We start from the raw sequence: 16987 nt of genomic DNA, 5'->3' as shown, positions 1-16987 counted from the left end.
TAATTATTACTGAAACACAGAGAAAATTGCTTCATTAAATAATATTTAATTGCAAAAACTGTTGTAGTCTTTTGCTAAAATGAATAAAATCAGTAAAAATATAAAAAAGAAAATAGCCCACCCATCACATTGTGAAAAATATCTATTTTAGTACTGTAATAGTTCTTTTCATTTGGCTTCTTCCATTAATGTAGGCATTAACATATTTCAAAGCTAATGTATACTATCTATACTTTGTATGTTTTTTATATTTAACTGCAAATATTTCACAATTAACAAAGCCTCAAAATGTTATTTTAAGAAGTTTCATAAATTATATCATTTGAATGTGACAGAAATCATTTCCTTCTTCCTTCTGTGCCCCATTGACTTTGCCACTGCTTTTTCTGATGACCTTGTTTGAAACTGCTGGAACCTTTGCTCCTGAGACCGGTTCCTCTGGAGATGTTACATCCTTAAGGTCCACCAATCTGTTCTACCTTCCATGAGAAAATCCACACAAAGAATTTAGCGAGGATCACTTGAGATCATTCCAGTCCCCCTACATTCCTCCTGGAAAAGGATCATCTTCTCACATTTGATGTCTTTCTCTCACTAGCTAGTGGCAAATTTGCCTGTCTAAAAACAAGGAACTAGGAAGACTAGGCTGAGGCTCACAAACAGAGTGGCCCTTCTATGAAAAAAAAGAAACAGTCATAGACAGAAACAGTGTAGATAAGGATGTGAATCAAAGAAATAAAAGGCCCAGAAAGATAGATGAAGGAAGGATGGCTACTACATCTAATTTCAGTGCCAGTGTCTGCCTAGCCTTAAAATCCTTCTTTTTTCCTTTAGTTACATCTTAAAATTAAACAATAGACTGTATTCTTTCAATAGTGGACAGCAAGAAACAATACATTGGTGCTATTTTGGGAATGTTAAACCCAGGTGAACAGTATGTATAGGAGACCTACAAAGTGATATATATGTTTTTCCCAAAAAACCAATGTAAACACTATTAATAGAAAATAGCCCGAGGGATGAGCTAGGGCAGGGTGTTGTAGGTGGTGCACACTTGTAATCCTAGCACTTAGGAAGCTAAGTCAGAAGAATTTCCCCTTTAAGACCAGCTTGGATTACATAGCTGCTGCGAGGTCAGGCTGGGCTGCATAGAAAGGCCTTGTTTCAAAGGAAAATATGTTTTAAAAGTAAAAAATAATTTTTCTATTGAAAGTTAATTGGAAATTGATTCACTTTTCATTTATTCTAAAAAGACAATCAAATTCAGGGCCAATGCTTCGGCACACACTAATCCTTTGAGTTAATGAAGGCTCCATGTCTCCTCTATGGGAAGGGAACAGTGTCCTATCTTTGATTCCACTGTGAAGAAAGACTTTCATGTACTTGTCAAGAAATATCAAATTACCAGGATCCCAACACTGTTCTGCAATAAACAAGCCATGTGATTTGGACAAGGGTCTGAATCACTCACCTCCTGACTTAGACATACCAGATGAGAATAACAGAGAAAACCTTGTAAGTAGTGAAGGCTAAAGTACATGATGCAGGAAAAGAATTGAGATGCTAACAGGAAGTCACACACAGGCAATGTTAGTTCTTTGTGGTCTGGCCAGGTTCACTTTCTTGTCCAGTAAGGATCAAAGGCGATTCTCAGCTTGTGGACTCATGAGATAACTTCGTGGCCCTAGGTCTATTCTGCTGACATCATGCTGGAAGAATCCTCTTCCCTTCACCTCCCACAGAAATGGCACCTGCTCCATCCCCACTGTGGCACAGATAGCCTAGCCCTCACTCACACACTCAAAATCCTGGAACTATTCAGTGTGGCCCCACAGTCCAGTTGGAAAGGCATAACTCCTTGGCTTGGGTTGTTCACCAGGCTTCAGTTCTCTAAGCTTCAATGTCTTAAGCTCTACTCTGGACCAGAGGTAGTTATTCCACAGAGGTGTTGCGTGTCATGTATCCATCATATGTGGTGACAGTGGTTGCCATAATTCCCTCTATGCTGCTCTTGGCCACTTACCCAGGATCTCTGGATGCTGATGAGGTGACAGTGGCACAACCCATGACCTCGCAACCCATAAACAGGGCTGGAACTCAGTAGGAAGTAGCCTCAGATGGAGATCAGGAACCACATGCTGGGGTCAGCTGGTACTCAGGTGACAGCACCAACCAGGATGGCTTCCTGGAGAGGCCAAGGGAGATGAAAGGAGGGGCCTGAGGCTGAGAGAGCAGCTGGGGAGTTGGCTCTGGGCTCTTCTGTTGGAAAGGATGTGGGTGGGCACAGATCCAGAGGGGGGAATCTTGTGTGGGTCCTCTACACAATTGAGACATTGTGAGTCCCACATTGCACAGTAGTAAAGGCCCACATCTTCTTTTGCTACAAATTTTATAGTAAGGACTGAGGAGCGAGTTGCAAGATCTTTTGTTGCCGAAACTCTATTGATTTTTTCTTGAGCTGGGGTTGTTGTTGAGACTACTTGAATCAGATGCTCCAAAGCCTGATCCTGTTTCTGCAGGTACCAGTGAATGGCTTCATCTTCAAAATAGTCACCTGATACCTTGCAAGGTATGTCAACCCGTTTATTTTCTTCAATGGAAATGGATATCTGGGACTGCTCCATCTTTGTCACTCCAAGCCCAACTGTAAGTAAAAGAGGACAACTGTTGATGAATTCAGAATATAAGAAGGGATCATGGCAGCATTGCTTTGGACACTCATCAGGACCAAAATGAGAACAGAGTGACTCACAAGGATAGAAGGAGAAAAAGGTGACTGCTTGCAGCAGTGACATCCTGAATGCCAGGCTGGGTCCCCAAGGAGAAGGCAGCCAAGTGGGGAGCTGGTGGTTGGACCCTCAGGCAGAGCCCGGAGGGTGTGGCCAGAAATGGACAGAGGAAGGAAGTGGTGGGTGGGGTGACTTTGGGCCCTGGAGCCTCTCAAGTGCATCTTCTGTCCATTCTGCACATCTCAAGATACGGCTGGGGTCACTGTGGGGTTCTCTGCATGAATCTGAGGTGGTGAGGAAGGTGCCTTCTTTTCAGCGGAAAAACCTGGAAGCTATTTTTCTCAGGATTCCAATTTTTACACATTGCCTGTTTGATTAGTACTAACTTGAATAATCAAAAATATTAATGAGCATTTGTTATTTTCAAGTTTTTTCCTAAATATTCTTTACTTTTAAATCTTTACAATAATCACATAGTATGGACATCTGTAGTTGCATTTTATAGACGAGGATTCTGAGGTACAGAGGAGAGAAGGGCTCCAGTTTCACACAGTTGAAAAGTAGAACCTTCCTGTAAAGATGCGCAATTAAATTAGCAGAGGTGGGAGGGCATGGAAGTAGATGGGAGGTAAAAAGGATTAAGATGTGATATGTACGTTCCCAGTTCCTCAAGTTGAGTGTGGTGATTATCGATCATAAATATATGGTAATAAAAATCTACAAATATATATTTAAAAACTCACAGAAACAGGATAAGGGAAACAAAAACATCATTAACCATAACACCAAGATCAACAACTATTACCATTATGGTATGTCCACTTTTAGAGGTTTTCTTTGCAGACCCATGGATATCATTGTTTTTGTATAAACATATTTATCTATACAGAACTTAGGATTCTTCTTCATTGAGTTCATCTTATATTCTGAGCAAATTCCCACAACACTGAAACATCTTACTGTCTGCAGCTATCCACTCTGTGTCCCGTAAAAACTGCCTGACTCTGGGAAAAATTCTTCACCCCTTTTTGCCTCAAATTTGATTATGCACATGTCAGAATTTTATGCAAATTAAATATCATTCCCAGTATACTTCCTGACATATAGTAAATGTTCAGTATTTATTTAATATTTTTATTACTGCTTCATCATTTTTTAGTTCAACTCCCTCCAGCCTCCTGTCAATTTTTCACTTTCTCCCAGGCTTCCCTGTTAAAATGTTTCTGTGAGAGTCCTCAAGTAATGACCTAGATAGATCAAGAGAGATCTGTAAAATGTTGTATTTCATTTTCCCATATAAGAAACTGCACTTTCCCTACGTTATTTCTTCACCTAAGCTTCTTCACTTGTATTTCATTATTTCTGTGTGGTTTTCTCTGAAACCAGGCTGCATCAGCTCTCTTTAGCCCCTAACAGTGGTTCCTGACCTTGTGTCCAGCTCTGAGCCACCTCTGTGGGGCAGGAGTGACACAGATTCGCTTGGTCCTTCACAGGAGAGAGGAGAGGAAGAGGCTGGGTCAGGTGGCTGGCTTTTTCTGCTAAGGCAGCTTCCCTGTTTTCCTCATTTCCAGTAAATAGGATTTCTACATGTTCAACAGTGGGAAAATAAATGGTGATGAGGTGGTGAGGAGGTTCTTGCAGCAGACTGCAAGAACCCTGGCATGGTCAGCTCTGGAAGGACTCTGTCCACCGTCTCACCTGTGTGTGTCCTGGGTACGCAAGGAAGAGGAGGACACAGATGGATCCCACTGCCTGAGCCTATCCGTGGGCATCAGCTTGAGCCTAGCTGCTGCTGCCACAGGGGCATCCATGGCCCCCTGGACCTCACCAGCGCCTCTGTGTAGCCATGGCTGCCAGACAGCTCCTCCTTGACACTGTCAGTTCAGCAGTTGAGTGTATGTTGTGTGTGTATCTGGACAGTGTGTAGATTTTGAGGGGAGTGTGTTTAACTGGTGGAATTCTCTCTTCCTCACTCCTTAAAGTCTGAAAAGGAGTATTCGTCATCTTTCCTTTGTATTTTGGTGGATACATTCATTTCTTTTACACAGAATCATGCGGTGAGATATTCCTTCAGTTCTGGACAGGGTTCCAAATTAGAAAATAAGAAAGACAGATTGCCATTCCAGACACATATTTTATCCTTTAAAAATTGTTGCAGACAAAGACATGAGGTAAGCCATAATTTATTTCTCTTAATATTGTAAATACTAAGTATTTAATTTTCTATTACTACTTAGTTGTCCTAATATTAATAGTTCCCATGTGATGTGATCATTCTACTTGATGGGTCCTTGATGCACTTTGCTCATTATTTATCTAATGAGTCATCTTATTTTTGTTCCAATTTTCTGATGAGAAAACAGAGGCTCCATAGAATAGGGATTTCATTCAACATCAGACTGGAGTAGGTGGCAGAGCAGTAACTTGCACAAGAGGTTTTAAATCTGGAGCCCATGTTCTTCACAAGACATCTTGTTATACAGACCCATCACTCCTTTCCTTCCAAGCATCTAGAACGATTGCTCTAGTATTCATTACAAAAATACTCTCTATACCACTCGTCAGTGATGCTTCCAAAGATTCATTTCTTCCAATAAATGTTCATTGAGGATCTGCTATGGGTGAGATATGAGGCAGGTCCTGGGAATGTCAGACATACCAGGCAGAGGTCAGTACTGATGTGATAATTCTCTTCTAGCACCAATCACATTCTTCCTCATTCATCCTATACAACACTTGGACCTCAGAGTCATGCTCTCAAGAACCATGAGTCTCTTTGCTTCACTGCAACTCCTGGATTCTATCTGCTCTCACACTTCTTTTGAATCTCAGGAGAAAGGTAGAAAGTTCCCTGATTCAGTACACCTATTTCCACAATTCTCAGAAACACTGATCTGGAGGAACTCAGCACAACTGGCATGTGAATCATAAAATACAGGGGAAGGGTGTGTGAGTCCTCATGGCTGTCTCTTTGATGCCCCCTGCACTCTCAACATCTTGCAGCTCTTTGTCCTCTGGTCTAGGTGATTTGGCCTCTACTGGGCTTACTACTACTGGTCCCACCCCAGGTCAGTGGGATGCAAAGATGTGACCTCAGCTGCTCACCTGCATCCTAGGCACCCTGTCCTCTAACACACTCAGCACCTCTGTTCCCTCTGGACACCCTGAGAGGCCTTTGGGTCTCCTGGGCAGAAAAGCACCTCTAGATTGGACTCATCTTTTCAGATGTTCCCTGTGTCCATATAGCTCTACCCTGGCTATATTCCAGAAGCATGATGTCAATCTCAGACTTTCCCTTAGTATATTTTGGATTGATTGGAGTTTCTGTTCTCCTGGTATGAGGCCCTCACAAAAGCAAGCACCAGGAAGGACCTTCACTCAATTCTGTTCTTTACCTTTCAACTCAAGACACTTCCCATCCAGAAGTACTGTCCTTCTCTCGGGGTGAATAACTTCCCCGACTTCAGTACCCAAGCTTTTGGATCCAGCTTCTCTGGTTAAATGTGTGTCCCTAGTTGCCAGCCTTGCATGCAGAAAAATGCATAGGACATTTAGAATTCAAAAAGAACTTTATGTTTTAAACTCAACCAGATTCTGCAGTCCCAAATCTCAACATTAACATAAACAGTAAGTTTGTTTGGGACACATCCACCATCTCTTTCTGTGGTTTTTAAGTCTCATGGTTTAGCTTTGAGTTAGAGGAAGAGCTACAGGAGATATGGTTCAGAGGAAAGAATAAAAATGTGATGATATCACTTCTCGGCCTTTTGCCAAAGATCAAGTGTAAAAATCTAATGATTTTGTATTCCTAAACCATCTTCGCCTCACCTGAACTGGGTAAATCAAGAGAACTCTGTCAAATGTCACTGGTATTTCACTTGATCAGGAGCTTAGTCTTACTCCAGGCTATGAAGTTTGGGCCTCTCTCTATGTGTCTCACCTCTGACATTTCTACCTTACCTAACTCAACTTAACAAAAACAGAGAAGATGTTTGGTTTTCTTGGCTTTTTCTGTTTAGTAAGGAGAAGTGCTCTGAAGAATGGTCAGAAAGAGACCCTTTTTCAGGTAGATACCCAAGGTCACCATTGGCCATGGCTTTTTTTTTTTTTTTTTTTTTTTTTTTTTTTTAGTACAGAGGATTTAACCAGGGCCTCTGTACTGAGCTCCATCTACACGTCTTGTCGTCATCGTTGTTGTTATTATTATTACCATTATTGTCATTGTGACAGTGTCTCCCTAATTCCCCTAGTTGCCTAGGTTGAGCTCCAAATTGCTGTATTCAGGGCTCAGCCTCTCAGAGTTCTGAGATGACAAGAATGTGTCACCATACTCAGCCTGGCCATTTGATGCCTCCTCATTTTGTTCTGACCAAGTTCTGCTGGGCCCATATTTGCCCCAAACCATCACAGTCCATTCTTATAAAGTTAATAAACTTTAAGAGTATTAAAAGGGCCCAAGTGTGCAGGTCTTGAAACATCCTGAACTTTTTGTTTCAACAGGTGTCTGACCCTCTCTAAGCATCAGTTCTTTCTTCCATGAACCAGTTTGTTTGCAGGGCTTATGATGGTCCCCTGAGATACTGAGCCCACGGGACATCTAGCACATTTTTGCTAGTGAATGGGAGCTGAAGGGATGTGAATTTCATCCGGTCATTTCCAGTGCCTTAACCCTGGGCAATTCACTGTTTCTGGAAAGCTCTGGGAAGTGAAATCATGGACCTCACCTTCTCTGTAAGATAATCAGGCAGTTTCAACATATGTAGTTTTTCACTGAGAACTGATGTTAACGGGAAATACTGCCAAAGCAGACATCTGGGGACATGGTTACTGGCATTTGTGGCAATGCTGTTGATAGCCATCAGACCCTCTTTCTGCTTTGCTCTGATACTGAGGCAACACTTGAGGAGCACAGGAAGTGCTGCAGGCTATGCTGAACCCAGCAAGGCTGAAGTCTGGGCAAGGTAGCTCCACATTGGGAAGGATGTGGTCACAGGCATGCTGAGTGGCATGTGTTCGTTAGTGGGCTCTGTGGCACAGAAGGTTCTCAAGGGTCAGTGTATTAAGGGACCTCATTTCTTCTGTTTCTATGAATTTTGTATAAAGCACAAAGAGGAGCAGACGGAAGTTAATAAACCTCCTGGTTGAATTCTTTATCTGCAAATTACCTTAAAGAAGGTGTTTTGTTGTTATGACTTTTGCTTTTTTTTCTCATTTCCTCAAGTAAATATCACATCCTTGAAGGCCTGAGTGATGGTGAATGAATGCCCTACCTGAATGCCATACCATGGAGATATGTTTTTATTGTGTTATTGAATTAAATCCTTTCACTTGCTTTGATTGTATTTGTTCAATTTCAACCAGAAACAAAGGAATTGTGTTTCCAGCAAAACTAAAGTTATCAAGAAAAAATATTATGTTTAAACATCCTTCTACCAATCTGAGAAATAGGGGAACCTATGCACATTCCCAAAGAGAAGAGTAGGTGAATATTGGCAGTCATTGCATCTCATCTCTCCAGGATGTGAGCCCAAGAAGGAGGCTGAGGAAACAGGAAACTGGAGCAGAAAGTGCCAGCATGGGGCTCCTGAGGTGTCTGCAGAGACGGTCTCTCAGGCCCTGCACACAGATCAGTCATTGCTGAAGGTCAGCGGCACTCAGAGCTTTGCCTGTAGCTATATGACCTCACAGTAGTCAGTCCATGGACCAAGGCAAATGTTACACACCTTGTTATCTTATTGGCTCCTAGAAACTCAGGATGTCTACATCTTATGATTTTTGTTTCACCAACATTGTTTTATTGATTTTAAGAGAATTGGCCCATGTTTCCCAGTCTTCTATGACCTCCTGAACCTGTGGGCTTTTCCACATAAGGGTCATCCTGTCCTCTCAACAAAGGTGACCCCTCAGGCAGAGCTCTGCTCTGGACCCATCTTGGTTGCAAGGTTAGGGACTCCCTTCGCCTGTGAAATGGGAGAGACATGTCTTCATGTCCTCTCTGGGAGAAGAGGACATTGCTAAGACCCTCTCAATAGTGGTTTTATAGAAACTTTCTGAAGAATTATTATTCCAAAATAAATCAAAGATGATGAATTTTCTTGGTTCCTTGTATAATCAGGCCGGATGTAACTCATGGTGCAGTGGTTACTGTCTACAATATTGTGGACTTCCTAGCAAGTCTTGGGAAATTTATTTAATCCAAAGTTTATCAACCTCTGCATTGTAGGCATTCGGGGCTTTAGTCATTGGGCAAGGTGGGTAGAAAGAGAGTTACCTGTGAATTATAGGAAGTTTTGGTTCCACCACTCCCAGCCCAGAGAGAGGAGCTCCCAGCCCAGAGGAAGGGGTTTCCGGGCCATGGTTTCACCGCTCCCAGCCCAGAGGTAGGGGTGTCTAGGTCACCATTCCACCACTCCCAGCCCAGAGGAGGTGAGCTTTGCAGGCACCAACAGCACCCTGCACCCTGTTGAAATGAGAAGACACGTAAACAAGTCTCAAAACCAGACTTCCAGATCACCTACAGCAACCCCAAAGGGAAAGGAGATGGAACACTCTGATACTAAACCACCTGGACTCCCTGAACTGGCAATAAAAGAGGATCTAGAAAAAATGAAATCAGAAATAATTACTCAGATAAAAGCAGAGATTGTGCCCATAAGGCAAGACATGATTAATAAATCTAGAGAGGACACAGATAAAAACATAGAGGAGCTGAGGCACATAATGGAATCCCAACATAGGAAACAAATGGAATCCACAGAACATAAACAAACAGATTTCCAGGAGATCAAAAACTCCATTGAAAGTCTACACAGCAGAATGAGCCAATATGAAGACAGAATTTCAGATATAGCAGATAAGATTGCAATTAGTGACCAGGAAAAGAAAAATTGCTTCAAAATTGTAAGGGACCATGAGAAATCAATCCAGCAGCTACTAGATGATGCAAAGAAGAATAACATAAGACTGATTGGAGTCAATGAAGAAACAGGAGAGAGTGCAGATGACATTAAGAAAAAACTGTTCACAGAAGTCATAGCAGAAAACTTCCCAAGCAGGGAAAAAGAACTTGACATACAGAAAAGTGAGGCATACAGGACTCCAAATAGCCTTGATCAAAAAAAATCTATACATAGGCATATAATTCTTAAGATTACAGAAACCCAACAAAAGAACAAAGTTCTACAGTTAGAGAAAAGAAACAAATCACATACAAAGGAAAGGCCACCAGAATCACAGCAGACTTCTCAACACAAACCCCCAAGGCAAGAAGAGCTTAGAGTGATGTATACCAAGCCATAAAGGAAAACAGCCTCCAACCCAGACTGATGTACCCTCCAAAACTATCTTTCAAAATTGGTGGAGAAATAAGATACTTTCATGACAAAGAGCACCTTAGGAACTTCATGAATACCAAACCAGCACTCCAAAAAATTTTAGACAATATCCTAGGAACAGACAATGAGGATTACAACCCCAGGAAGCCCAGCAGAATGAATCCATTGGGTGTGACAAGAAATTAAATGTAAAAGGGGAGAAGCCAACAAGAAGAAAAAGTCATGACAATGATAAGTCAATACATATCAATTACAACCATCAATGTTAATGGTCTCGATTCACCAATCAAAAGAAACAGACTGGCAGAATGGGTCAAGAAGCAAGATTCAACAATATGCTGCATACAAGAAACACACTTAATTCAAAAAGTTAAAGGGTGGAAAACAATACTCCATGCAACGGGAACCCAAAAAAAAGTAGGAGTAGCTATCCTTTTTGCAGACCAAGTGGATTTCAAACCAACACTGATTAAGAGAGACAAAGGACACTATATCCTTGTAAAGGGAACAATCCAACAGGAAGAGATGACAATCATAAATATCTATGCACCAAACACTAGCGCACCCAACTATATAAAACAAATACTAACGGGCATGAAAAGTCATATATGCACTAATACAGTAGTAGTGGGGGACCTCAATACCCCACTGGCACAAATAGATAGATCAAGTAGACAAAAAATAAGAAATGAAATACTAGCATTCAATCGAATTCTTGAACAAATGAACTTAACAGATGTTTACAGAGAGTTCCACCCCACAAAATCAGAATACACGTTCTTTTTAGCTGCACATGGGTCATTCTCCAAAATAGACCACATATTCACTCATAGAACATGTTTAAGTAAGTGCAAAGGAATTGAAGTTATCCCCTGTATATTATCAGACCATACTGTGATGAAATTGGAGATCAACAGCAAAAGAAACTGCAAAAATTACATAAACACATGGAAATTGAACACACACTTCTGAATAATCAAAGGGTCACAGAGGAAATTAAAGAAGAAATCAGACAGTTCCCTCAATTAAATGACAATGAAATACAACATACCGGAATCTATGGGACACAATGAAAGCAGTCTTAAGAGGGAAATGCATACCAGTAAAAACAGAGCAAGTCTAATTAAACAACCTGATGCTGAACCTCAAGCTTCTCGAAAAAGAAGAGCAGGACAAACACAAAGCTCATACAAGGGAGGAAATTGTGAAGATCAGAGCAAAAATTAATTCACTGGAGACTAATAGAACGATACAAAAAAATTAATGAAGCTAAGAGTTGGTTCTTCGAACAAATAAACAAAATTGACAAACCCTTAGCCAACCTTATCAGAAAAAGGAAAGAAAAGGCCCAAATCCATGCAGTTAGGAATGAAAAGGGTGAAATTACAATGGACCCAGCAGAAATCCAGAGGATCATCAAAACCTACTTCCAGAACGTTAATGTCAACAGGATGGAAAACACAGAAGAAATGGACAGATACCTAGATACATATGAATTACCGAAGTTGAATAAAGACCTAAAAATTCTAAACAACCCAATATCAATGAATGAAATTGACAACATAATTAAAAACTTACCAACTAAGAAAAGCCCAGGTCCTGATGGCATCACTGCTGAATTCTACAAGAGACTTAGAGAGGAACTACTGCCACTACTGTTGAAACTCTTCAATGAAATTGAAAGGGAAGCAATACTCCTGAATTCATTTCTGGAAGCAAGCATCACCTTGGTCTCCAAAGCAGAGAAAGAGCCAACTGAAAAAGAGAACTATAGGCCACTCTCATTAATGAACACAGATCCAAAAATCCTTAATAAGATGCTGGCAAATAGAATGAAGAAGATCATACACCCTGATGAAGTGGGATTCATCCCAGGAATGCAGGAATGGTTTAACATACGCAAATTAATCAATGTAATAATCTGTATCAATAGAGCCAAGGACAAAAACCCTATGATTATCTCCATAGATGGAGAAAAAGCATTTGACAAAATCCAACATGTATTTATGATAAAAACCCTACAAAAAATTGGAATAGATGGTCTCTACCTCAATCAGATAAAAGCCATCTATGAAAAACCAACACCCAGTATCATACTAAATGGTCAAAAACTGAAATCCTTCACACTAAAATCACGAACAAGACAAGGATGTCCACTATCACCACTCTTGTTCAACATAGTTTTGGAAACATTAGCCATGGCAATTAGACAAGAGAAAGAAATAAAAGGAATAAAGATAGGAAACAAAGAAGTCAAATTGTCATTATTTGCAGATGACATGATACTCTATATAGAAGACCCCAAGAACTCCACCAAAAGTTTTCTAGACTTAATAACCAAATTCAGTAAAGTAACTGGATACAAGGTCAACACACAAAAATCAATAGCTTTCCTCTACACAAACAATGGACTCACTGAGAGAGAAGTAGGGCAAACAATTCCTTTCACAATAGCATTCAAAAAACTGAAATACCTAGGAATCAACCTAATGAAAGAAATCAAAGACCTCTTCTCTGAAAACTATAGCACTTTGAAAAGAGAGATTGAAGATGATATCAGAAAATGAAAAGACATCCCCTGCTCCTGGGTAGGAAGGATCAATATAGTGAAAATGGCCATACTTCCAAAACTGCTATATAGATTCAATGCAATCCCAATTGAAATCTCAGCAGCATACTTCATGGACCTTGAGAAAACAATCCAAAAATTCAACTGGAACAAGACGAGACCCAGAATAGCAAAAGCAATTCTAGGTAACAGAGACATGGCAGAGGGTATCACAATCCCCAACTTGAAACTATTCTACATAGCTATTGTGATTAAAAACAGCATGGTACTGGCAAAGAAACAGACCTGAGGACCAGTGGAACAGATTAGAAGATGCCAAAACAAATCCAGACACACTCAGCCATCTCATCGTAGTTAAAGGAGCCAAACACCCTCACTGGAGGAAAGATAGCCTCTTTAATAAATGGTGGTGGAAAAATTGGGTTTCAACTTGTCAAAGATTAAAACTAGACCTATATCTCTCACCATGCACTAAACTTGAAATGGATTAAGGATCTGAATATTAAAATAGAAATGCTGAATTGCCTGGAACAGAGGTTAGGTAGAAGACATTGGTGTAGGAAAAGATTTTATGAACAAAACCTCAGTTGCCCATGAACTAGCACAAACAATCAACAAGTGGGATCTCTTCTTATTAAAAAGCTTCTGCACAGCAAGAGAAACCACCAGCAGTGTGAAGAGACAACCCACAATGTGGGAAAATATCCTCACCTGCTCTTCCTCGGACAAAGGTCTACCATCTCGAATCTATAAAGAACTTAAAAAGATCAGACCTCCCAAATTTAAAGACCCAATCCAAAAATGGGCATCTGAAATGAACAGACATTTCTCAAAGAAGTAGAAACAGCAAATAAACATATGAAAAAGTGTTCAAAATCACTGATCATTCAAGAGATGCAAATGAAAACAACGCTGAGATTCCACCTCACCCCAGAAAGAATGGCTGCTATCATGAAATCAACCAATAACAAATGCTGGCAGGGCTGTGGGGAAAGAGGAACCCTGCTCCACTGCTGGTGGGAGTGTAAACTGGTGCAACCACTGTGGAAATCTGTATGGAGACACCTCAAAGAACTAGGACTGGAAGTCCCATTTGACCCAGCTATTCCCCTGCTGGGGATCTTCCCCAAAGAATTAAAACAATCATACCACAGTGATATATGTGCACCCATGTTCATAGCAGCACAATTTTTAATAGCTAAAACTTGGAAGCAGCCCAATTGCCCATCAACTGGAGCCTGGATAAAGAAAATGTGTGTGTGTGTTTATAAAATGGAGTACTACTCAGCCATAAAAAATGAGAAATTAGAGACATTTATAGCTAAATGGATGCACATTGAGGCTATACTCAAGTGAAATAAGACGCACATGTGAAAATGCCGAATAGTTTCTCTAGTGTGTGAAACTGAAAGTGTAAATAAAGACTAAAATGTATAATAGATAGTGTGAAATAGGAAGAAAAGGGGCAAAGGGTAAGGAGAAGTGGGAGAAGTAGGGGAAAGGAAAGAAGGGAATGGAATTAATATGAGAAAATTAAAAAATGGAAACAAAGTCTTTATAAATAGGGAGGGATGGAGGGGTGAAGGGAGGGGAGTGGAAGGGAGAAAAATAAGAACCAAGAGATATTATGTAAAGGTGCAAATTTCCAATGATGAATGTCATTATATTGTATACCTAAAATATACCAATTAAATAAAATTTTTAAAAAATTATAGGAAGTTTTGAAAGCATCTAGGCTCTCACACTGTTGGGGACACCAAAAATAGTTTCAGACATTGCCAAAGTCCTCTGGAGGGTGGACTGCCCCCATTTAAGAGCTGTTGGTTTAGCCATTATCTTTAGGAAGCAAGTACGACTATTGTCCTGAATTTGGCTTTCAGCTAAGATAGGGACAAAATGAATAGTAGCTAAACATTCAACATGTAAAAATCTTACTCCTTCACCAGAGATATCACTGCATCTTGTCACCATCTCTGTTCTTGAGAAATAGGAGCAGTCATAACATTAGCTCTTTCAGTCATTTGGCATATCCACTACTGTCTCACATAGTACCAGTTTTTACCTGGTACTTCTATACACCCCATGCTAAATTTCTTTTGCTACACAAGACCATGTGTTTTAGTGTTTATTAAATCCTTTTGGTGAATCTATTAGAATCCTTTCCCTAAAGAGCTCCATAAATATTGGCCACGATTAGGAAATTATTCTTATTAGATATCTGATTAGAATAAATGAAAGATGTTAAAAATAAAAACATAATTGGTTACTTTGATATAGTATTTACAACTTCCAAAACACTTTTACTTACACTGGATCATTCTATCCAAGTAATGGCATTTTGAGGCTGGAGGGTATTCCAGAGGGAGTCCCAGAGAAATAATAACTCAGTCTTTAATACCAAGTCCACTTTGGTTTCCATGGAAGGGAGCATGAAGCCATTCAGTCCTGCTTTTCACTCCAATTCTGCCTGTTATTAGCTTAACTTGGCACTCTCTGACACTCAGTATTCTCAGCTATGAAAATAAAGCAGTCATCAACTTCCAGCATCAGTTAAGGAAAGGGGTGCAGAGAATACCTAGAATAACATCTCTATCCTCGCTCATCTGCCCCCTTGTTGAAGCAGCTTCAGCACAGAGCTGCTGTGGGGAGCCATCATTCTGGATTTGGGATATGCTCTTTGTTATGTGCGTATTCATTGACTCCAATGACAGCAATAGGATCTGCAGAGAAAGGAGGCACTGGGGTGTTGAGCCTGCCCTCCACGGAGCTGTGCACTGAAGTAGAGCCCTGTGTCAGGATCCTGGACCCAGCTCACACTGTTCCCCAAGAGACACCCCCACACTCACCTCCCAACAAAGATGGGAAGAGAGGAATTGGCTACAATGTCTCATTTTTCCTGTGTCCAAGGGTGAGGAGAAAATTAATTAATTTAAGATTTTGATTAATAAATTAGATCTATAAATAACGTATTTCAAATTTTGGATGTTATTGTCTCAAGATGTGTCCTTTTAGTATTTGAGAAATTGATAATAAAAGCTACTTAACTAATCTTCTTTACTGCTTGTACCAGCCTTTGTGCCAAGAATAACCTTTCTCTCCTTCTTATTTGGCAAAATTTTACTTCAGTCTTCCAGTTGCTTGAAGCCTTTCAATGATCCACTAATTTCTGCCTTCTCAGGACATTTGTATAATCTTGAAATCATGGAATAATTGGCTTAACTCTTTATTTCCTTAGAAGTACATAGTGAAGAGCAGAGTGCTATGCTTTTGGTTGCTTGCTCAACTATTCAGGCTGCTTGATGCATAATAATTTGGAATTCTCCCTGTTTTGACCCTTTTCATTAAAGAATCAAATTCCCTGGTTGAATATCTTTAGAGTAATGCACTCAGTATCTTTGTGAACAAACAGAGAAGCTTGACCTTGTCTCCTCTTCCATGGCTTTTATTCTTCCCCTTGCTGGGTCAGTGTGGCATGGTAATGAAGGATAAGTTCTAATGACAGTCATACTGATCTTTAAATCTCTGCTCCACTACTGTCAATGCCCAGGGGATCTTGGATGCTGCAAAGTCTCTGAATTCCAGGTTCCTCATCTATTAAAAGGGTGATGACTCTATGTAAGTCAGAAAAACCATGAAAAAGCTCAATGTCTGACATTTTCATGGCCCTTATCCCATGTCAGGTCCTCCAAACATGACCATAAAGGACACAGAGAAGAATGTGTCCATCTCAGGTAAGGCTGCATTTTTGTCTACTCACATTCTCTTTTCCATCCCCCTTGGATAATACAAGGTGTGCTTGAAAAATACAGTGAATGTTTAAATTTTTAAAATGCCCTACAGTAAAGAAATATGTCCATTAATTCCCTTCAAAATACTCCCCTTCCCTTCAAACACATTTATCACATCACTCTTGCCACTTTCTGAAGCAGTTCTGGAAGTCCTCTTTCTTGAGTTTAGCTTTCCTGGATGCCTCAATATCCTGAATTGATTTAAAGAATTTCCCTTTTGTGATCATTTTGGCTTTGGGGAAGAGTCAGAAGTTTCACGGTGCCAGATCTAGTGAATGAGGTGGATGAGAACACACTGCAACATTTTTATGAGGCTTTTGATGACACTCGGCAGCAGAATTCACCATATTTTTTTATCACACCTTTTATAGATACTCATGAAAGAGGACTGTCTTAGTTACTTTCTCATTGCTGGGACAAAATACCTGACACCCAAAGTTAAAGAAGGAGAAGTTTATTTTAGCTGCATTTGAAGACGTTTCATTCCACAGTTGGTTGGCTCCAAGGGAGGGCAGCATGGAAGAGGGGCATGGGCAGAGGAGAAACAGTCCATGGTAGGGCAGGAAG

General features: G+C 40.4%; 1 long non-coding RNA gene and 1 gene segment (V, D, J or C); one reads left to right on the top strand and one right to left on the bottom strand.

Moving 5' to 3' along the window:
- The window catches only part of LOC101711364 (T-cell receptor gamma chain C region DFL12-like), a 57827-nt gene that overhangs the window by 27983 nt on the left and 12857 nt on the right, over nucleotides 1-16987 (bottom strand).
- On the top strand, nucleotides 31-14344 carry LOC147822675 (uncharacterized). The gene is made up of 2 exons (XR_015445278.1): nucleotides 31-3205; nucleotides 14202-14344. It is a non-coding gene; the product is annotated as an uncharacterized LOC147822675 (long non-coding RNA).

Source organism: Heterocephalus glaber, unplaced genomic scaffold (assembly GCF_053883595.1).
Source record: "Heterocephalus glaber isolate CG9 unplaced genomic scaffold, H.glaber_assembly_v1.0 deba00001610, whole genome shotgun sequence".
In the NCBI taxonomy this organism is placed as follows: domain Eukaryota; kingdom Metazoa; phylum Chordata; class Mammalia; order Rodentia; family Bathyergidae; genus Heterocephalus; species Heterocephalus glaber.
Note: the sequence above shows the minus strand (reverse complement) of the source record. Positions and strands in the feature narration are given on the sequence as shown.